This window comes from Dermacentor andersoni, chromosome 11 (genome assembly GCF_023375885.2).
Source record: "Dermacentor andersoni chromosome 11, qqDerAnde1_hic_scaffold, whole genome shotgun sequence".
Classification (NCBI taxonomy): domain Eukaryota; kingdom Metazoa; phylum Arthropoda; class Arachnida; order Ixodida; family Ixodidae; genus Dermacentor; species Dermacentor andersoni.
The window spans coordinates 28394896-28417516 of NC_092824.1; the positions used below are offsets into that span (position 1 = coordinate 28394896).

The 22621-nt window shown below is 45.0% G+C and overlaps 1 long non-coding RNA gene across 1 annotated transcript in view; it reads right to left on the reverse strand.

Moving 5' to 3' along the window:
* LOC140214116 (uncharacterized) overlaps positions 1-17868 on the reverse strand; it is a 69410-nt gene extending 51542 nt beyond the window's left edge. Inside the window, exons 1-2 of the long non-coding RNA XR_011891047.1 lie at positions 17789-17868; positions 7760-7855 (exon numbers count right to left, since the gene is read on the reverse strand). This is a non-coding gene — a long non-coding RNA (uncharacterized lncRNA). The remainder of the gene's footprint in view (positions 1-7759; positions 7856-17788) is intronic.
* Between the last annotated feature and the right edge of the window lie 4753 nt (positions 17869-22621).

Consider the following 22621-nt stretch of genomic DNA (forward strand, 5'->3'; position numbering starts at 1 on the left):
AACAGTCATTCCAAATAGTAGGCTATTGTCGCACACAACTGCACGCACGGGCTACTTGAAAGTCGTTTGTTATGCCAATGGCAAGTTCATAATTTTAGAAAAAAATGTGAACGTAAAAATGCAACGAGAAAGGATATATGGTACTTGCCTATAACAGCACTGACCCTGGTGGGGTCAAGAGCCTTTTTTGCCCCTTGGTGTTATTTCCAAAGCGCAAATGGCCCATGAGCTCCTCCTCTGTGAACACATGGTGAAGCAAGGCCCTTGCAAACTTTCCTGGTCCACCATGGCAGGCCATGGTAAACTGTGCCAGGATAACCTTCTCAATGTGCACTCCTTCAACCTATGTGAACCTGCATGTTTAAGTAAATGTTAGCAATACAGTTTTAAGCCTTTCAAGCACATTCACACAACAGCCCTACTGCAAAAAAATTACAAAAGTACCTGTTGCAAATCTAGATTGCTAAACTTGACTTCTTACAAGCTTCTTATGCTGTCTGGACGCCACATGTTTCAGAAAAACAATCGAGCACAAACAAGAATAATAAACCAAGGTATCCAAACATCTAGTACTTGAAAAAGGGGAGTACCAGCGAAACACAAATGACACGCACACAAGGACACCGCATTAGACACGGACGGACGTTGGGATGGACCAGCGTCCGTCCCTGTCTAACGCCTTTTACGTGTGTGCGCGTCCTTTGTTTTGCTGGTACCCCCCCTTTACAAGTTCATCATGCACCAACTCGCCCAAGAGCTTGCGCTAATGCACATCTAGTACTATTTATTGTGATTAACATTCTTAGGATACTTCATATTTTCAGGTGTTTGTCTCGATTGTCCCATCCATTTGTGTCAATAGGTAGCCCATGGTCTAATGGGGAGATTGGGCTTCTATGTTGAGGGAAGAGTTCAAAATCAACCGTCGGAACAGCTTGGATGACTGGGTATGCGACCCTGGGCATATGCCACTTTTCAATGAATCTCCTTCACGCTATCTTGGGCAACTGCTGCTGCTTGTGTTGGCAAGCAGCATTAGGAACTCAAAGAGGGACATGATTGTCGATCATTACTAAGATTACCACTACACGTCACGTTAGCTTGCTGTGCTGCAGAAGTAATATGCGAGATTCCACTCCACTGTATGAAATGTACATAAGCTACGAGGACAGTATGTGCCAACCACCACCTCAATTAAATTAATCGACTCGCAAAGCACAGGCTGCACCAGATCACGGAGTGAACTCAGAAGTTTGTGGACAGTCAGTTGATGTCCATGTCAGGGACCTCTAGGGAAACTCAGTCATTTCCTCGATGTGCATCATCGTGCCGTCATACATTGTATTACAATTCTGTCTGTCTCGTTGTACCACCGTTCTAATAGTCATCACGTATCACCACAATTCAAAATATAAATAGACACTTATATCTACTGTTTATTTAATCTTTATGGAGAATACTTTGAGCATGAGTTTTTGCAAAGATCATGAATTCTACAGCTTAAAAGAGCACTAAAGCAAAATTAAATTAATTAAATTCTGGCGTTTTAAGTGCCAAAACGACAGTCTGATGTTTAGGCACGCCTTAGTGGGGAACTCTCGACTAATTTTTACCAAATCAGGCTGCAAGGTACCTGGGCAGTTTTGTATTTCACCTCCATCAAAATGCGGCTGTTTGATCCTGTGACCTCGTGCTTAGCGGAGCTGTGCCAACACCCCTAAGCAACTACGGCATGAAAGCACTAAAGAGAAAAATTATTTCAGATGTATCTGTACATGACCTTCCTACAATTCAAGAGATTCACTCATACCGTGACAAGAGGCTGAGTAAACTGTAAAAGCAGCAAGAGGAAAGATTGGTGGCAGTGCTGCCTTGAAGTTACCACACCCGCTTGCTGTGACGTCATGGATTTTGATGATGTCTGTTGAGGTGTAGCAATTTTTTTTACAAATAAAGATGTTCTTCATCGTATTCCAAAAACCCAAAATAAGAAGTGTCAGGAACTTTTACAGAACCAATACAGCCCAAGTTTGAAAAAATACTTGGAATCCATGATGTGACAATGAGGTGTCAGCACAAAGATTTTGGGACGATACTCAGAAAATTGAACTTTGAGCTTTATTTTCTCTAATAATCAAACTACCAAGAAAGTTACAGAAGTAGTTATTTAACACGATGCTTTATTTTAAATTCATTTAAGGTGTCATTAGTGTCCCCTTAATACAAAACAAGGAATGCACTTGGCTGCGTAATAGGTTAACATGCATCACTGGTTCTCATTAAGGTAGGATTATCAGTATAGCAAAGGGCATGCACTGGCTGCTCCAGTGGGGAGCCCTTCCACTTCCCCTCAACCTCCCAATTTCCAATTTCTTTATGAGCAGTGATGCAATTTCTGTATCCTAACGAGACATAATGCCAAGGAGATTAAAAATGCCATGCTGGCTACAGCATGTGGTGACTGGCACTTCACACCGTCCAGCTCGGCATCAATCTTTTTGGAATTTAGCCCTTGAAATGCAGAAAGCCCCGATCACTGCTCGTTCTTCAGCCAAGTTTCTCAAAGGTTGCTGCTGTTCTGGTTTGATACCTCTAGCTGTGCACTGCTGTATGACATAGGTCATAATACCTTTGTTCTGGTAAAACTAGAAAGATGTGCACTCATGCAGACCACTAATGTCCACACCAAGTTTCTGAACGCCCCTCTCATATCAGGCATATACACTGAAAAAGGCACATTCCGCGTTTAATATGTTCACAAGTGACAATGAAATTTACTCCCAGTCCCGGTGCAGTTGCAAAGTCTTTAAGCTGAGTGCTTAAAGGCACCATGTCTCCTAATGAAGGCACTCTGCACCAATTGATCACTGGAGCAAATGCGTTGCAGTTGCATCAGCAATGTTGTTGTTTTTTCTGCTTCCTGCAATACATTTTCACGGTATCACTGTATTTGATCATCGTGATGCTACAGAATGGATGGCCAAAGAATTCACTTTTACCGTTCCAGCCGGGGCCTCTCCCAGGTCATTTTGAATCTGAAAAAAGATGTCACTATTAAAACGAGAAGCCACGATGCAGCAAAAGCGACAATCAAAAGAGCTACATGGACCATTAGGCTGACATAAATGGACGGATACAAATGACTAGTCATTGAACACACTAAAGTGTGGCCGCTCTTGCCAATGGCAGTATGAGCTTGTCAAAAAATTTATTTCACATTCCTCTAGTTACTTTAAACATTATTTCCACGCATCTACTTAACTGTTATGGCCACATATTAAAGGCCGCTCCTTCATATGAAACCAGTGTTACATTCTTTTACTCCTCGTCTACCTGATGCTACTGAAGTTTTGCTTACTCTCAAAGAAAGAATTTCACAGAACTGCTCTTTCGGCAAAGCATTATTCCAAGCTTGTGGCAAAGCGTCGTGATTTAGTTCACAACGATGCGCTCCCCTTTCCATCTGTTCACTCTATAGTGCTCTGATTCAAAGCAAAAATAGCTTTTCGACATAACTAGCTACTTCTATGGTCACAAGAAACAATGCTAATTATTGATGTTTATGTTGCCGATAACGTATACAAGACGCCTCGAAACACAGTGGGACGACAACGCAGATATACCAGGCATCTCGTTCCTTTACTGATTTTAAAACTATTGTTAAATCAGTTACTGAAGTGCGAAAAGCTGCAATTTCACGAAATTACATTATTTTGAATGTTGTAGGACCTCGAGTGCCATGAAATCTGCCTTTCCGTGAATGCAAAGAGCGCCTACGCGAAGCCGTTTGGGCGAAGCACTCGATGGCGACGAACGGAGAAGATGTAAAAATAAAGTTGAATGCGCGCGACCTGGGGGAAAACAAAACGCACGCGGTTGGCAAGGCGTATAACTCGATGATTTCGCAGCACTCTGTGGCATCACCCCTATTGTATCTCACGTATCGCATGTACACCCTTGAAATTCTTTATTATTATTGCGCGACAGCCTCCTCTGTGATTTCAGATCGCGCGAACATCGGCCGCACGGCGTGTCAGATAGTGGCCTTGAAGCACCGCGGAGTCACTCGATCCTGAAGGGAACAGCGCAACAGAATACACTTTCGCCAATCCCACCGCACCCCCCCCCCCTCCTTTTGCTGAAAGCTCGCTCACACGCCTTGTACTAGCGTGGCGCAAACGAAATATCTTCGATTACAGTACAGATCGGATGGTTTCACGTCGCATTGTTTTGCGCTCATTAATAAGGCTAACTCAATCGGTGCTCGAACACCGTATCAGAAATCATGGCGTACAACATGCCCTGTTTTAGGTGGCACCACATAGCTGCCTTACGTTACCACAAGCGCAGTGTAAAGTTAAACCAGGACAAAACTCCACGTTATCTACCACAAATCTAGTGCTGTACAACCCATTCTCGCAACGGAAGGATAGTACTAGGAATGAAAACTAGAAAAGAGGCGCGCGGAAGACACGCACAAGCGCTGAAATCATTTCCCCGCTTCCGTTCACCGCGTCGCAATGGACGAACAAGGGGAATTCGAAACACTCACTCACCCTTGATGTCGCTGAGTCGGAGGCGATCATGGCGTTCTTCGAGGCAACAAGTCCATAAAAAGCGAGCAACACGCAGGAATATTCCAAAGATGTCACAGCGAAGCACACAAAGAACACAGAAAACGCAGGAAACTCTCAAGCATACGGCGTGCACGAACTCGCCGGAATGCGTCAAGCATCAACAGCGCAAACGCGCAATCATACATGTACACTCATACAAATACACGCTTATATTATCATAAATTGTACCATTGGATAACAAATTATGTAATTTCATGTTATTACTGAACAATTGTTGCGATTTGCAAGTGTATAAAAGTTTTTTGCTTCGCTTCTTTGATGAACTACTTTCTTTAGCGCAGTAACGCAGTGCACCGGCCGGAGCTAATGGCATGCGCGGGAAAAGGCGCCAAATTCAAACGTCACAAACGCCGCGCTAATTTGTGCGCGCACAGTTTTCGTCGTTTGGATTTAAAAAAGAAAAGTAATGCGTGCCGCAACCATGCAAACTGAACTATTGACCAGAAAAGTACAGGAACGTCGCTGTTTGTGCTTCTTATTTCGACGTCATGGCAAACTGCGGGCAGTCTGTCGTCCCATTCTTTAAACATTTGTGCGTGTGCTCTGCGCTGTGCGATTTGTCACCGAGAACGTATAGCAGCGCAGATTGTGCTTGGTGGCCGAGCAGATTCCGAACACATTCGCCAGCACCCCGTCTAGGTCACAGAAAAGAATTTGGCCTCCATGTGAAATATGAGCACCATGTCGTACATATCGGCCAAGCTTTTCGTTTCGTTCTGTATAGCGCGCTAACGGGTAAGCGAAACGCACTCTGTAAAAACGATGTTCACTCCTTTCTCCGCCGCACCCACCATGGTGGCATAGTGGCTGAGGTGTTGCTCTACTAACCCGAGTGCTTGGGATCTAATGCCGGCCGCGGCGGCCGCATTTCGATTGGGGTGAAATGCAAAAACGACCGTGTACTGTGCGTTCGGTGCAGGTTAAAGGACCCCAGATGGCAAAAATAAATATGGCGTTTCTTACTACGGTGCGGCTCATAATCAAAGCGTGGTTGTGGCACGTCAAACCCCAGACTTGAATTTTGTTAACGTTCTCCGCCACCTTGACCATATTTAACATGGAGGCATGCAATGCCGTTTCCTAACACACAGCCAGGGCACTGGCCCCTTATAATGGACGCCGATGGAAATGCAGGATGCGTCCAATCATCGGTTGTTTGTCACTGCTTGTAGGGACGTTTGTCTTCTCAAACTGCATATATATATATATATATATATATATATATATATATATGCAGGGTGTTTCTGCTAACTTTAGGCCGAGTGTAAACTCTATGACGACGCGACTAAATGCATGTTGCTCCCTTTGGTATGTAGCGTGTCGCGCTATTTGTGTATTTTTGCTTAATTGGCGAATTAGTCAAGCATAATTAACCAACTTCTGAAGCAAGGAAGTTAGGAAAGAAATTCCAATTAGAAAGTTGCAGAGCTGTTGGCAACACGTCCGAATAAACAGTTTCTGTCTTTCTATCTGTTAAGTGTTATTGTTTTTCAGCTTACTGCGGATGCTCGCGAAATAGAAAAAGCACCACGTGACATATGCCCGCCTGCGAGTCGTGATTGCACTGCTCCTAAGCCTTCTGCGCACAAACGAAAACATACCATTTAACCGGTGTGAACACCCGTCTGCTTATCGCCATCATGAACCGCAGCGAGGGAAGCACGTCGCTGGCGTCAATACCACAGCCAATTGACGCCTTCGTCACTGCCCTGTCGCCTTTTAAGCGGCAACACACCCTGCTCGATGGTATGCTCGTTTGGGAGCGCTGCAAGCACGGCGCGCAAGCGGATATGTCAGGTGATATTTTTTCTATTTCACGGGCATCCGCAGTAAGCTGAAAAACACTAACACTTAATAGATAGAAAGTGAAATTGCCTAATAGGACGTTTTGCAAAGTGCTCTAGAGCTTTCTAATTAGAATTTTTCGCCTAACTTTGTTCCTTCAGAATGACAAATTTTCTTGACTAATTAACTACTTAGGAAAAATACAAGAATAGCGTGACACGTACAAGAGTGAGCAACATGCATTTGGTCGCATCGTCTTATGGTGCATCGGCATATTTTTAAACTCTGAGTAAAGTTAGCTGAAACACGTGTATATACGTCTATGGTTCAAGTAACGTGAAACAACACCCTGTATATATGCAATGGTGATCAAGTGATCAGTAAAGCAACATATATGTGCAAAAGACGCACACATACATATGTGCGTGTGTTTTTCACATGTACTTCGAAACTCAATATTGCTCGTGACTCAATTTTATTCAACAATAAGTTAACAACATTTAGTCAACGACTTTATTGTTGGAAACTACTCAACAATGGTTCAATAGTCAATACTATTCAACAATATGTCAAGAGAATTTAGTCAACGACTTTATTGTTGAAAACTACTCAATATTGGCTCAATAATACTCAATACTATTCAACAATATATCAACAGAATTTAGTCAACGACTTTATTGTTGGAAACTACTCAACAATGGCTCAATAATACTCAATACTATTCAACAATATATCAAGAGAATTTAGTCAATGACTTTATTGTTGAAAACTGCTCAACAATGGCTCAATAATACTCAATACTATTCAACAATATACCAACAAAATTTAGTCAACGACTTTTTTGTTGTGAACTGCCCAACAACTTTACTGTTGAATTATTGCCTGTGGTTTCAATAATTGTTGAGGTATTGTTGAAAGGCTATTGAGTCAACAATTCGTCAACAATATGCCAACAACTTTTCAACAGTCATTTTCATAAGGGCTGCTTGCCTCCGAAAACACAAGTGGGACGTCAAAGACGGAGATGACTGCCTACGTTATTGCAATCAGCATTACAGGCTGTAACATTCTACCGCATCGTAAAAGTAAGGTTCGAGAAGATTAGCAACTTAAACAAAAGTATATTTACAACTGTTCACCGCCACAAACAGCAGTAGGATCTCGAAGAGGAAGAAAAGACGGGTGTCTAAAAATATGTCTCATAGATGATGCGCTTCCCCAGTGCCAATACGGTGTCTGGCTACATTGTGTCAATGCAAATTGCATTAGCATCCACATTCATTCTGGGAAGGCTTGTTACAGAATGTGTTATCAGAGAGCATACAAAGCGAACGTACCTTGTCAGTGCTCTTTTCAGTCTTTTCATCAAGAGCGTCCTTCCTCTTTTCAACATTTTCATCCTTGTCGTTGTCGGCCGGAGTTGTTAGAGCCGACTAGAAAAAAATTACAAAAACGATTTTAACAGACTACCTCGAGAGGCTATCATAAACTGCTACACTAGTCGCTAGTGCTTCTAACTTCATCCGTTTTTGTCTGACATGAGTGAAGACAGCATGCGTTAGCGTACCACTAGACGGGTGCAACTTCAATGTTCCGGGGGGAAATGGCGGTAAAAAACAATGATGTCTGCGGTAAGGAGAGCAGACCCTGAATATATAAGCTGGATTATTTATAAGGAGAACCGCATGTTTATTGATGTTTTGTTCTTATATAGGCACAGAGTGGATGGTCCACTATTAAAGGGATGACGCGTGCGCAGGCATGTGTAAATTTTTGTCTATTCCAACGATACGATCTCCTAGATTTGCATCCTATTCTTACGATATCATGGAGCGATGCTCAAGGGACGGGCCGCCGCGAGAACGAAGACAAAGTGGGTCTGTGGCCTTGGCGCGGGCGAGTGTCGGCCTCGTGGTCGGGCTCCAGTGTAAATGACCTGTATATAGCCTATTTCATATACTTGTTTTTCCACACGGAACATTCTGGTGGAGGTGCGGGGTCAAGATCCCCGTACATGCAGAACATGCAAGCGTACATGATACATGCAAGCGCGTCCTGCGCTGCGCGATAACATTTGTTCGGTGGTGAAACCTGGTTGCCTGATTAAGATAAACAACTATATATATATATATATATATATATATATATATATATATATATATATATATATATATATATATATATACAGAGAGAGAGAGAGAGGGAGATCGCCGAAAGAGCTGTGCCTAGACCCTGTCTACAGTGACACTCTGTTACTTTCGATAAGTTGCCGCTTTTCTGTCGCAGTTCAGGGCGCCCCTTCTCTATCTTGCCCCCACCGCCCTATTCAACTTGCCCTCTCGCCCGCTACAACGGCGACACGCACACTGGTGTTGCGCAGCGACCGTTTTCTCCCTCCCTGCCTCGTGTCTACGGAAACCTAGCTTCCGCTAATCTCGGCCCATCTGCCCTTCTCCGACCTACGTATCCCTCCTTTCTTTCCTTCTTTGTTTCCTTCTTTTTTTCTTTCTTTCTTTATGTCTTTCTTTCTTTCGTTCTCACTGACCCCCTTGCCCTACTTAAATGTGACTCCGACTACCTCATGCCGTGAATCGTTGCCAATAAGCTGTAAATCTCTCAAGGAGCCTAGAAAGCGTCAATCACTGTGACCATTGTGCCTTTCTGTTTGATGTATGTGAGAACGAGCGGGCAAGTGATCTGCTGTTCGCACTATCAGTGCGGAAGTGTCGCTTTTTCACACACTGATGAACATGTTTCTGCCAGTCGGAGTGTTGAAATAAAAGACTTCTGTTTACCTTGAAGCATTGCTCAAATTGTTCACGTTTGAAAGGTACCCGACCTATATGTTAACATATATATATATATATATATATATATATATATATATATATATATATATATATATATATATAGTAGGCAAAGCGGAATTCCTCAGGCTACCTTTCAAACGTAAAGAATTGGAGTGGTGCTAGAAGGTAAACAGAGCAGGTTGTTAATTTCAACAGTTTCAATCGGTGGACCGATCTTCCTCAGTGTTTACAAAAAAATGGCACTTCGGCCCTGGTAGTGAAGACACCAGAGCGGGTGCCCGGTCGTTCTCAGATACATCAAACCGAGAGGGACAGTTGTGACAGTGATTGATTTCCGGCGCTTTGGCAGATTTACAGCTGCCTTTGGCAAGAGGAAGGCGGAGTCCCATGTATGTAGAGCAAGGAGGTCAGTGAAAAAAAAGGAAAGAAAAAGAAAGAGAAAAGAGCACACAGGAGGAGGGAGACGTAAGTCGGAGAGTGAGTGGGGCGGAAAGTAGCGGCAGCTAGCTTTCCGTTCACCTGAAGCAAGGAGGGAGAAAACGGTCGTTCCGCAGCACCAGTGCGCGTTCTGCGGTTGTAGCGGGAGAGAGGGCAAGTTGAATCGGGCGTCGGGGGGCACAATAGAGAAGGGGCCCAGAAGGAAGACAGAAGATGGGCAACCTGCGGAAAGAAACACAATGTCACAGTACACATATACAAGGCACGGCCCGTTCCGGCAACTCTGTGGTCCAGCTACGGTGCGAAGAAAATATATATATTTCCAAAAAGAATATATGCGTGGGATTCGCAAAGCAAGTGCGCCGCTGGGCTTAGATTTAGGGAGCCGAGTTATGTAGCCTCCTTGTGGTCCAGTTTTTGAACGTTTAACACACAACTGACATCAAGACAGCTCGTGCGTATTCCAAGAAGGGCAATAGGTCACTCAGAATGACCAGTTCAGTGGCAGGGTGCAGGAAACTGAATTTATTGGTTTTCCGTTCGCCCCCTTGAGGAACATGCGGAGGGGTGATCAAGCTGTGAACAGCCAGCGTCTCAATTTTAGAGTACAGAAAATTTATTCTCGTTTCCCATGCAGTCTCACTGCATATCCCGGAGGCACGTCAGCCACCCCGGACTCTCATTAATTCCTTTAGTGTACGTTCCAAATTTATGGATGAAAAAAGATTCCCTCTGCTCGCGTGCACGGGTGTGTTGGAAACGAGATTGCAAGAGCAGAACGCTCACGCGTTCAAAGGAGTGATCTGGCAGCCAAACGTGCCTGGGCCCCTTCTCTATTGTGCCCCCAGCCTGATTAAACTTGCCCTCTCTCCCGCTAGAACGGCAGCACGTGCACTGGTGCTGCGGAGCGACCGTTTTCTCCCTCCTTGCCTCAGGTGAACGGGAACCTAGCTGTCGCTACTTTCCGCACCCCTCACTCTCCGACCTACGTCTCCCTCCTCCTGTGTGCTCTTTTCTCTTTCTTTTACGTTTCTTTTTTTTTTCTCTGACCTCCTTGCTCTACATACATGGGACTCCGCCTTCCTCTTGCTCTGCATAGCTGCCAAAGGCAGCTGTAAATCTGGCAAAGCGCCGAAAATGAATCACTGTCACAACTGTCCCTCTTGGTTTGATATATCTGAGAACGACCGGGCTCCCGCTCTGGCGTCTTCACTACCAGGGCCGAACTGCCATTTTTTTGTAAACCCTGATGGAGATTGGTCCACCGATCGAAACTGTTGCAATTAAACACTCGTTCTGTTTACCTTGTAGCACCACTCAAGTTCTTTGTGTGTATATATATATATATATATATATATATATATATATATATATATATATATATATATATATATATATATATATATATATATATATATACCTTGCCCACCAACTTGTACGTTGGTGCCCGCCACCGCTATTACGGAAGCTGCCAACGCACCTACTGATCCCATGGCACAAACCCTTCTGCCGGCGTTCTTCGTCAACCCGACCCGGCGATCTTGACCGGAACCAGCGAAGAGGCGTGAAAGACTGGCTGTCCTCCTATGAACATGTAAGCGCTCACAATAAGCGGGATCACCAGACGAAACTTAACGACATATTTACTTTGCTAACACCGCGAACCTGTAGTTTGAGAATCAGTTGATCTGTCTACAGGACACATTTCACCGAAATGTTTGGCCGCCGTCCGACCGGCAAGAAATGCTCCGAAGAGCGTTGACGCCAGCGAACCAAGCAGCCTGGACGTACTTTTTCCCAGCTATATTAGGATGCATGGAACTTCTCCAGCAGTGGTAATCCAGCAATCACAGATCACAAAATCAACGATATTATCAAGGACATTGGGGTCAACGCGTTTCCAATGCTGCTTGCCGAGGGTGGAAACATTGTCGTGGTACTGTTCAACCTGTGCCAGCTTTACCGAATAGCGCCAACAACGTAACTTCTCCCACAGTACGTAACAAAGGCTGACTCCGTCTTGGCCATTGCAGTTCATGCTGGTCATGTCCATTCTTTTGCTCTCGTACTTCAGCTGAAGGATTTAATTCGAGAGGCAGTCGCCCACCTGCTTGCTCTGCTCCGTCATAGCCACGAGCCACCCTAACCCTGTCTCCGGAAGTGTTACAAGCCGTCCGTGCTAAGGTATCTGAAGCACTTCTCCCATTTCCCCACTAGAGTTCATGACGGCGCCTTTCTGCTATGCCGACTACTTTCTTCTATTCACATCTCTAACGGCACCGCTCTATTATCCCGACTACGCGTCGTCACAACTCTGTCGCTGAAATACGCTGCCGCGATCGCACGACCACTTCCACTGTCATAATCCTTCCCTCCACCAACTCATTGTGCTCTCCGCGTTCGCGTTCCCCGGCAGTCACCCCAGCTTCTTCGTCCAGCGGACAGATGCCACACGCCAGACCACAGGAGTCGTCCTTCTAAACACACGATCGGTTTGTGTTCACTTTCGCCTCACGCGATTGGCCTTGGCAGTGCAGAGCCCTCAGCCGCGCCCGATCGCGCCCCAGACTTTTTTGCTTCGCCTGAGGAATTTCTGGTCACATTGTGTACTTCTGTCGTCGTAATATGTCCTCTAAATGTGTCGTTTTCGACCAGTATCTCTACGCGCCGCAGCATGCCGCTGAAATTTGTTGCCAAGATCCGGTGCACTTTGATCCCGACCCCTATTCAAACAAGCGCTGCTCTCCATCTCAATGTCGATTGTTGCTGTCGCCTATGCGTCGTCGGCCACCTTCTGCCGAAGGAAACTGATCAGCGAAATTTCGGAGGCAAAACCTGCAGGCTGGTCGAACTTTGTAAAACCTCATTTGTGACCACAAAATGTCATTGATGCCCCTGTTGAGGCAGCAACTGTACAAGCTCTTGTCAATACCGGGCCGCCATCTCCCGGTCCTGTGATTTGTGAAGATCATAGCGCATATAAAATCAAAAACATAAGAACGGTGGATGAAGGCAAGCGCTTGTCTTCGCCCACCTCTCTTGTGTCTGTGGTTTTTATTGTGCTAAGTTACTTGTTCAGAGATGGAAAACAATCAACACTTCATGAAAATGTGTCGTAATACAAAAAAGGTATGTGGATCGCACGCACTGATGAAATTGATCTAAGCGAAGCTTTCTGCGCTGTTTGGTTTGATTGACGGTAATTAGCTGTGATGTTCGCGATGAATATTTAATGTCTTCAACGTTTAGTCGAACATGAGTAGTGAGTGTACGTTGAACGTTACCTTGCGTACACTACGGTTGTTTGTTTGCATAGTACACAGAACACACAGGGAGAGGTGTTTGTTTGAGGCGTTGTTGTGCACCGTAATTTACAACCTGTACGGTTGTTTGTTGGCATAGTAGACAGAACACACAGGGAGAGGTGTTTGCTTTAGGCGTTGTAGTGCGCCCTATTTTACAACCTCCGATGAAGGTTGTGCACTGTTGTTTTAAATACACATCGCATCTTGGCAGGAATATTACTTTTCAATTGAATTATGCGGCTGTACCTGCCAAAACAACAATCGGATTAAGAGGCACACTTTAATGGTGGACTCCGGATTAATTTTTACACCGCCGTATTCATTAGCGAGTTCCAAACACTAAGTGCGCGAACCATTTTTTTTATTTCGCCGACATCAAAATGCCGCTGCTGTGGTGGGGATGAAACCCTCGACCTCGAGCAACGTCATTGCCGCAACGCCACAGCGGCGGACACAGAAGTGTTCATTTGACGTGTGTCCGCTTTCGTAGTGCCGCGTAAATCCTACGGTGGCTGTAATTAATTCGGGTCTGCTTCTGCGCGCACTCCGTGAGATGTCCACTTGAGATATTTGCATGGTGTTTATTTTCCAGAAATAGCTGAAACTTGCCGTCATGTACTTTAACCTAAATTTATCCAGTTTATCGAAAATTCCTGTAGTGCTTATAGTTGTAGCCTTTTCCTTCCATTCTCACGTCATCCTTCTCTATGCCCCCTCCCCTTTTCGAAATAAGAAGGTAGGAAGACTGTAATTCACTCGTCTCGCGAGTGAGTTGGTTCTGCCCCTTTTATGCCCCCTCTCCCACTCTGTCAAGCTTCGCTCTAGACTTACAAGTTAGTAGAAAGTTAAGCGCTGCAGCTTCTGCAAGCCTTTGGCGTGTGGTCAAGCGATAATTTCGAGAAGCTAATGTGGCGACGCCGAGGGAGCTGCGTAGGGCATTGTGCACGCGCAACGCAGTGAAAAGGAGCAAGTGGGTTTCTCGTCTCTCCTTTCTTCTCTGCCACATATATATATATATATATATATATGCATATATATATGCATGCTCTGAAGCACCCCCGCCGTGGCGTGACAGACAGTTGCAACAGCAGTGGGAAAGTCCAACGCAGAGGCAAAGAAAGCTGTGCCTTAGTAAGTCACGGCCTCTCTCTCTGGCACGGCGCTCTGCACTGCTCACGTGCAAGGCATTCATTTTGCAGGTGTGTGCACAGTTCATGTAGTCATCGTCTAAATTGTTTTCTCGATCACCGAGTTTTAGAGCTACGTTTTGGTGTAGCGCGTTCTTGCAGCGAGTTTTGGCGTCGGCGTAACCGAGCCAACGAGCACAGCAAATGATGAAAGAGCGTGCGTGGAGCGCCGCGGGGAATGAAAGACGCGACGAGGTATACGGATCAAGAGGGTACGGTGAAAGCGCGAGAACAAAAGTGTAGCGTGGCGACCATGGCGACGAGAGGGCGCCAGACTAGCGCGCGTCGTCTGGGAGATGTAGCTGCGCCTGCGGTGAATCGCTCCCAGGCGTCTCGCACGTGCTGCCTAGTGCGATCTACAGATTAGTGAGGCAGTCGCACCACACTGCGCTTCGCTTGCAACCTGCCATGCGAGGCATATTTTCCGCGCCAGCCCACTTATATAGAAATGAAAACGCATAGAGCGGCGCCCAAATTTCGCAATAGGGAATGTCCAAATCCGCAAATACTTCGTATTGCCATCTAGTTCCCGTGATCTCATCGTCGGATAGGACTTGCTGTCACGTCATAGTACAACGATCAATTGTTCTCACGCGCAGGTGGCGTGTTCGTCGTTAGGTGACTAACACTTGGTCGTCGCCGACCTCCGTGTTCGCAGTGTTCGTTGATGCTGATAATGATTTACTTTCGGGGATTCCGGCGTTTGTGGCCCTGCCGTGTGCTGCCATGCGAAATTACACATTGGTGTTTACGCCATCTAACATGCTTGCTCACAGAAAACACTTAGGTCTCCCGGTCGCCGTCCTCGCTATTAGGCCAGAACCCGATTTAAGGCCCATATATAGTCTGCACCAGTACGCAGTGACCACAGGGCGTGATCAGACCATAGGATATATGGGAGCTCTCATGGGCATTGAAGGCTCACGATGGCAGCACCCGTTTACCTCTTAACGCTATAACTTTTGTCTAATCAACGCCGCCATAAGCTGTTGGCGACTGCGCCTTCGCCGCAGCCTTTCCCCCACCTCATCGCACCCCGCTTTTTACTCTCATTAAGGAGTTCGTTTCTGCGATCGGCTCTAAACAACCATCTTTGGGTCGCACAAGTTGGTATCATACTATTGACAATGGGTTAAATGCCCTCTTGTGACAGCATCGGCATCGTCTTTCCGTAAAACAGCGCCAAGTTAGCAGTGAACAAACCGACTACATGCTGCAGCACAGCGTCATTCCGCCTTCGCGATGTTTTTGGTCATCACCTGTCGTTCTAGTGAGCGGTAGAGATGGCTCCATTCAATTCTGTTTCGATGACTGCCAACCAAACAAGATTACAATAGAACACGTTTGCTATCCTCCTCGGAAGGTACAATCTCCTAGCATCCTGGTTTGCTCAGGTGGTAGAGCGACCGCCATGAAAACGCGTTGCTCCAGAGCTCAAATCCCCTACGACCATGCAATTTTCTTCATCTGCGAAACATTTTTCTACGAATACCATAGGAGTTTCGTGTGTCGCTGTGTGGAACATTTGGGTTGAATGACAATTTTCCTATCGTAACACTTCCTTCACCTTGCGAGATTTCGCAGAACTGATTTACCATATGCATATATGCCTCGGGCTGTAGAATACTTCGCATTTGCGCTGCGATTTGCTAACCTCCTCGTTAGGTGTGAGGGTGGCAAATGTTGCCCGTAAGAGCGTTGGTCGGTATGGGTTTTGTTTGTTGCTTCATGCTGCATTTGGGTGAATAAAACTTTTGATTTCCTGACACTTCCTTGTTGCGAGATTCCGCAGAATTGATTTACAATATCGAAAAATATACGTAGAGTTGTAGAATACTAAGCGTTGGCGCTGCGGTATGCTAGCCCTTTTGTTAGATCAGAGGGCCGAGCGACCCCCGCGGTAGGGCGATGGTCCCGAGATCAAATCGAGGACAAATTTTTCATGCACCACAATGCTTTTATTGCTAAGAAACCCGCACGGGTTTCATTTGTCGCTTGGTTTGACTTTTGGGTGAAGGGCAAGTTTGATATCGTGATTCTCCCTGGGAGAACTGATATGCCATATTTAAAATACACACATGTATGTGAGTGTGTGTAGCATGTGATTAGCCCAAGAGAGCAAGGTTGGGAGTGATACTACTCATTTCCTTTTTCCGCTTGTCACATATTTGACGCAGGTAAACGAGTTCGCCCAACTTGCTGCATTACTGTAACTCTCTAAGCTCTTTTTTTTTCTTTACCTAACAAGTAACTCCTTCGCGAGAAGGTTTCTGTGTTTATTAAATTTAAGGGCAGAAAAATTGATGGAGCCCCTCCCAAGTAGAAAAATTGGAAAATTATTCAAGAAAGGACCTGGTACTTTTATTGGCTTTATTTTTGGATTGACACATTACAGCTGATGTTCACAACGACAACTCCGTATTATATGATGAGGCTGCCTGATTTAACTACAATCGAGCTTTTGGGCACGCCCATCAGCTCAATCTCCAATTCCTACAAGAGTCCAGACGTAGGGTATGCTCCCTTCATATGAGAGGTGATCGGGTAAGAGCCTTTGGTGCTAATAGGTTATGGGCAGACCCAAAATTGACCTAGGCACCCAGCCGCAAGCTCTGCTTGTTGTGGTTCCAAACAATTCCTTCGCACACTATTCACACACTATTGTAGAGATGACCTCATGTATAGGAATACTGTGGTTACACAACCACTACAATGACTTTGGACAGCTTCTACACGTGTCAGTCGTCCTAAGCGATTTTGTCTTGATCACCCTCATCCGAGGGAAGTTGAATATAATCCATAGAACGTGCATGTCTGAAACTAATTGTCGCTGTCACAGTGCAGCAGAAAAATTCCGCACGAAGTAAGAAGCGTGCAAGCAATCCGAGGGTAAACCTTAGGCAACAGGAAAAAAATAACTTTTAGTGTCTCCTGGAGAAGCTGTTCTCATTTTTTTCACATTTCATGCAAATTAATATGCAAATCATCAGAAAAAGTAAAAAAGCATGTTCAGGAACTTTCCATTTGAATTCTCCTTCTTTATCCTTCCGAAATGTTTACTTTTCACGCACAATTTTTCTTTGCCTAGTGTATTTCAATCACCGCCTAATTTTACAAGCACTAAGTTAAAATGAGCCAAATGCAACAACCTGGTTACTATACTCTGCAGATTGCTCAATCATGGGCATTTAAATATAGCAATCTATAATTTTCTTGATAACTAAAGTGCGGAATATTTTTTCAAGCAACCTAAAATCTTGGAGAGCCAGTTGCTTCCTCCAAAAACCGCACTTGGGAGCTCAAAGACGGAGATGACTGATTACGTTATTGCAGTCAGCATTACAGGCTGTCACATTCTACCGCACCGTAAAAATAAGGTTCGAGAATGTGAGCAATTTCAACAATCTTACATTGACAAACTGTTCTCCGCCACAAGCAGCAACAGGAACTCGAAGAGCAAGAAAAGTCGGGGCGTCTGAAGAGATGTCTAATAGAGGATGTGTTTCGGCAGTGCCAATACGGTGTCTGGCCACATTGCTGCAATGCTAATCGCATTAGCGTTCACATTCATCCTCAGAATGCTTGTGACAGAGTGCTTTAGCGGAGAGCATACAAAGTTAACCTACCTTTTGAATTCTCTTTTTAGTCTTTTCATCAAGGTCGTCGTTCCTCTTGTCGGGAACTTTGTCTTTATTCTTGCCGGCCGGATTGGTCAGAGCCATCTAGAAAAGATTACAAAAAACCTATTTTAACAGAGTACCTGGAGAGGCTATCATAAGCTGCTATACTAGTCACGAGTGCTTCTAACTCCATCCGTTTCTCTCTAACGTTAGTGAAGGCTGCATGCGTTAGCATACCGTTAGAGGGGTGCAACTTCACAGTTTTTACGTATACTTAGCGGTGGGCAAGACAAGCCGGAGAAAGGACAAAAGCAAGTGCACGATGCGACCGCCGACTAGAAACTGGTTTATTTTGTCAAACAAGTGAATAAATATACAGAGAATGGGCTCATGGTGATGAAGTGACGCATACAAGTGGGGAAACGGTGTCCGCCTATCTTGCTATGCAAAAACTCCGTGCTTCCTCATGCAGAGATATAGAAGCTTAACTGACTCATGCGCCTGAGTTGACACCCATGAAATAGGCTTCCAAAATCTCGCGGTTGATTTGATTGCCATTCTTGTAATTTACTTCGGTTTTTTCGAACAAAGGTTTCCGTGGGCAATTTAGATAATACGTGGCCAGATTCGAGCATGTTGCATTGGTAATCGCTCCTTTGTGCTTCCTAAGGCCGCGCATTGTCGAAATTGCCCATGCAAACCTTTGTTAGAAAAAAACCGAAAGATTGTATAAATTAGAAAATCAATTCAACCGCGAGATTTTGGAAGCCTACTTCACGCATGTCAACTCTGGCGCATGCTTCAGCCAGACTTCTATCTCTCTGCATGATAAAGAAACGGAGTTTTTGAATGGCAAGGTAGGCTGACACCCTTTCACCACTTGTACGCGTCACGTCATCACATGATCCCAATCTTTGTATATTTATTCACAGTAAGCGCTCTTATCGTGCACTTTCTTTTTTCTTTCGTCTGGGTTGCGCGCACACACTTAGGAGTTTGTTCAGTCACCAACTCGCCCAGCTTCTGTTAATACACAGTCTTCCTGGAGGAGTTGGCACTAGATAGCACTGGCGTAAATTTCGGCAAGGACAGTAGACCCTGAAATTTTAAGCTTGATAATTTATAAGAAGAACCAGAAGTTCATTGACGTTTTCTTAATTAAAAGGTACAGAGTGTCCACTGCTAAAGGATCGCTTGGACGCAGCCGTGTCCGAATCTTTCTCTATGGTAACAATACAATCACCTAGATTTGCAGGAGATAAGTGGTTCGTAGCCTACTCTGCTTTTTCATTCTTACAGTCCACCACTACTTGCATCTAGAATGCCAGCAAAGTGAGAGGAGAAAATTTCAGTCTGTCATTACACCTCACAATATATCTTTATCATTATCATGATTAGATAACCTCACATTATATCCTTATCATTATCATTATTAGATCACCTCACACTATAGGGACGGCAGGAGGTTTTTTCCTCCCCCCCATCAGAAGCTCAACCGAGCTCAGGCAGTCACATTAAGAATGATTCAAACTAAATCTTATCCCACACCTTTTGTGCTTAACAAAATTGACAGGGATATCCCGCGGAATGTAAAAGTTGTGGACACACTCCGCGTCTATTTGATCATATGTTCTGGCTGTGCCCCAACCAAAGGGCTTCGGATCTCAACAGTGAGGAGTACTGGAGTCGGCGCATATCCAGCGAAGTCCTCCAAGATCAACTCCTGGCCGTCCGGAGAGCTCACGACATCGGGAAAGCCTTTGGCCTGCCGGTGCCTACGTGGGTGGAGCCACCGACTTAGCCTGGGGCTTGTGCCCTCGGACCCTAGTTTCTCTGGAGTAAAATAAAGTTCTTGCCATACCATGCCATGTCATTAAACAGTGGACGGCACTGTATACATGTATATATTCCCAGTGCGGTCCACTATTTATTAAAGTGCTGAAATTTATATATATATATATATATATATATATATATATATATATATATATATATATATATATATATATATTGTCACGTGGTCGTGACGTCAAAGAACACAGTAGCAATGCTGTGAAAGGCAAAAACTAGCTTTTATTGCGCGAACCTGTGCCCACAAAACGGGCTACACTTAAAGCACAACGACAGCGGCGAACGCAGTCGGCGAACGTCGAAAATCTGATCAGCGGGTCAAGCGCGTCGGCTTTTATACAGGAGTCATCGAATGTTCCAGACTAATCGTTGGGACCCGCATGCCTTCTACAAAGTTCTACACAATTCGAGTCAAACGATGAAATCAGATAACGCGAGGTTCGGCGACAACAGACAGCCGGGTAGAAGCATCGATAACTTTCCAGAAACGTCGGATACATGCAGGCACGTCCCGCGCTGTGCGATTACAGTTAAGCGGCGAAACGTGGTCCCCGATAAAGATGAGTACACGTGCCAAAATATAAATATATATATATATATATATGTATATATCTGTGTGTGTGTGTGTTTGTGTGCGTGTGTGTGTGAGCGTAGACGCAGTGGCGATCTCAAATCCCAGTACGAGCTTGAGACGGCTCCTCGTGTTAATAAGGTTGGTTATTTGTCATTGGGAGAACCGCTTACAATGCAGAAGGAAATTTGTATTTGTAACAACACAATTTTGCAGGCCTAGCATACAACGATTTGTAGGCCAAGTTCTAATAACACTAAGGTATAATAGAATTTGCTCCATTAGGCTAGAATTAGAAAAGGTTGTTTTTTATTGCAATATTCCATTCACGCCAACAATGCACGTGAACATAGGCGTCACCCTGATGTTTTCTGTAAAGAACAACCGCCATGAGCTACTACGCGCCTCCTGCCACAGGTAGCGCTGGGGAAAAGCAGCTACGTGCTCCCCCATCACTGAATTGCGTATCAAGCAGTGCCTGAGAAAATTCCTGAGGCTGTATTAATTCGGCACTTTCGGTTGTGTTGCTCGTTGGCATTCACAGTAGGAACAACCTGGGAAGCTTCAGCCCTTCGACAGTATACGCAGCGACAAAAGTTAGCCAGGGAAAGTATATCTAATATCTCAAAGAAAGTTAGGGTCTCTCGGCATGATGCAACTTGGAGTACAGTCTGCGTCGTACACTTAAGAACTAAAGGTGTCAAAAAGTTTTAAAGTTTACTCTGTCGGTGGAGTTATTGCATGCCATATGTATGACGCTTCTTCTTGAGCAAATGCACTCTACCAGGGGTAGCGTAGAGGTACTATGCTACTACCAGAAGAAGTAGTAGACTTGGAATTGTTTGGTCCTTCCGTGCAGATGGAGAGTGTGTGCGGTATTTTTGATACAGCTCCATTGCACGCATTTAAAGCAGCCTTGCTCCTGCTTGTAAATAGAGCAACTGATTTTTTTCACAAATTATATAAGATGGAACGTCCAATTTTAAAGGATTGCAATTATGCCTACGAAGGTGTAGTGACAACGTCAGTCCCAACGGACGACGAACAACGAACGTGACAGTGCTTGATCCAGGCTGTCAACGACATCGTATGTACCTCAAAAGCATAAAAGGCAAACCTGAGCTCTGCAAAGATTTGGTGTATGTGAGGGTCCCTTAAGGCGTTTCATATGTATAGTCTGGACATAGATACCCTGGAAGTCTGCCATGATCACAGCCACAAATCTTGGTATAAGTATACATCTTAACATTACCCATCCGTGTACTTGCAGTTTCTGCGACAGAATATTGAACACCATTTTTTTTGCAATCAAGGGCGAAGCTGCAGCAGGCTCAGAAGTACTGCAAAAAGCACGGACCATCGTGAAAGAAATCAAGGAAAGGCTCATTTATTAGCCGAATCAGTTAAAGTGCTACATGAATAAGAACGAGCACAACCAATCAAAGACTTGCACATTTTATTCGGCTCGCTTCATAGGCTTGTAAACCAGGTGTCTTGAATGACTAACGCGCAATCGAAACTGCGCAACATAATCAGTGACGAGAAATTCGAGACGTTTGCTGGAAGTAAAAAATTGCTTTTAAATTCCTTGTCCTTCTCAAGGAGGACAACGGTTTGATAGGTGCAATACTTTAAGGTAAACTGCAAATGGGTCGAAAGAAACATTGTCATCTGGTCAAAATACTCACCACCCGATCCCACAGTTTATAACGAAGGATCAGAAGGATCAGAAGAGCAACCACAAGCAAAAGGTAAATCTTGAGAAAAGAAACCAGGAGGACATTCTAGTGATCACTCAAGTAAAATAATAAACTAGTGGCAACAGTGAATATAATAATAAAGCACATAGAGTGCATAACGCCCCCCTCCCCTTGGGTAAACAAATGATCGATTGAACCTAACGCACGTAATGATTAGTTTCTAGGCTAAGCATGTATTAGAACTGCCACAGTAGCGGCCTGTGCAACTTGGATGTGCCACGGGCACAGTATAATATATCTATACGAATAGGATAGGATAGGATAGGAATGAACTTTATTTTTCCAACGGTTATTGATATTGGTGCCCGGGGCTATACTGCCCACGGTCAATCGCCCGAGGGGAATTATTCGAGATCCTCGGCAACGGCCCTGGCCCCCTGGAAGATCCACTCCTGGTCTTCGGGTGCCTCGCTGAGGAGGGCGGCTTGCCATCTCTCAGCGAGGCGCCCCGCTTCAGAGGGTCCTGCTGTTGCCTTCCGCCGTCCTCCTTTTCCTTCTTCCTCATGGCGTTGGCATTCCCAAAGCACATGGGCCATATCGGCCCGTTCGTGCTCGCACCACGGGCAGCCGGGCGACGGGTGCAGCACCGGCCAAAGGCGGTGAAGCTGGTAGGGGTTGGTGAAAGTGCCCGTCTGCAACCGTCTCAGCTCGACATCC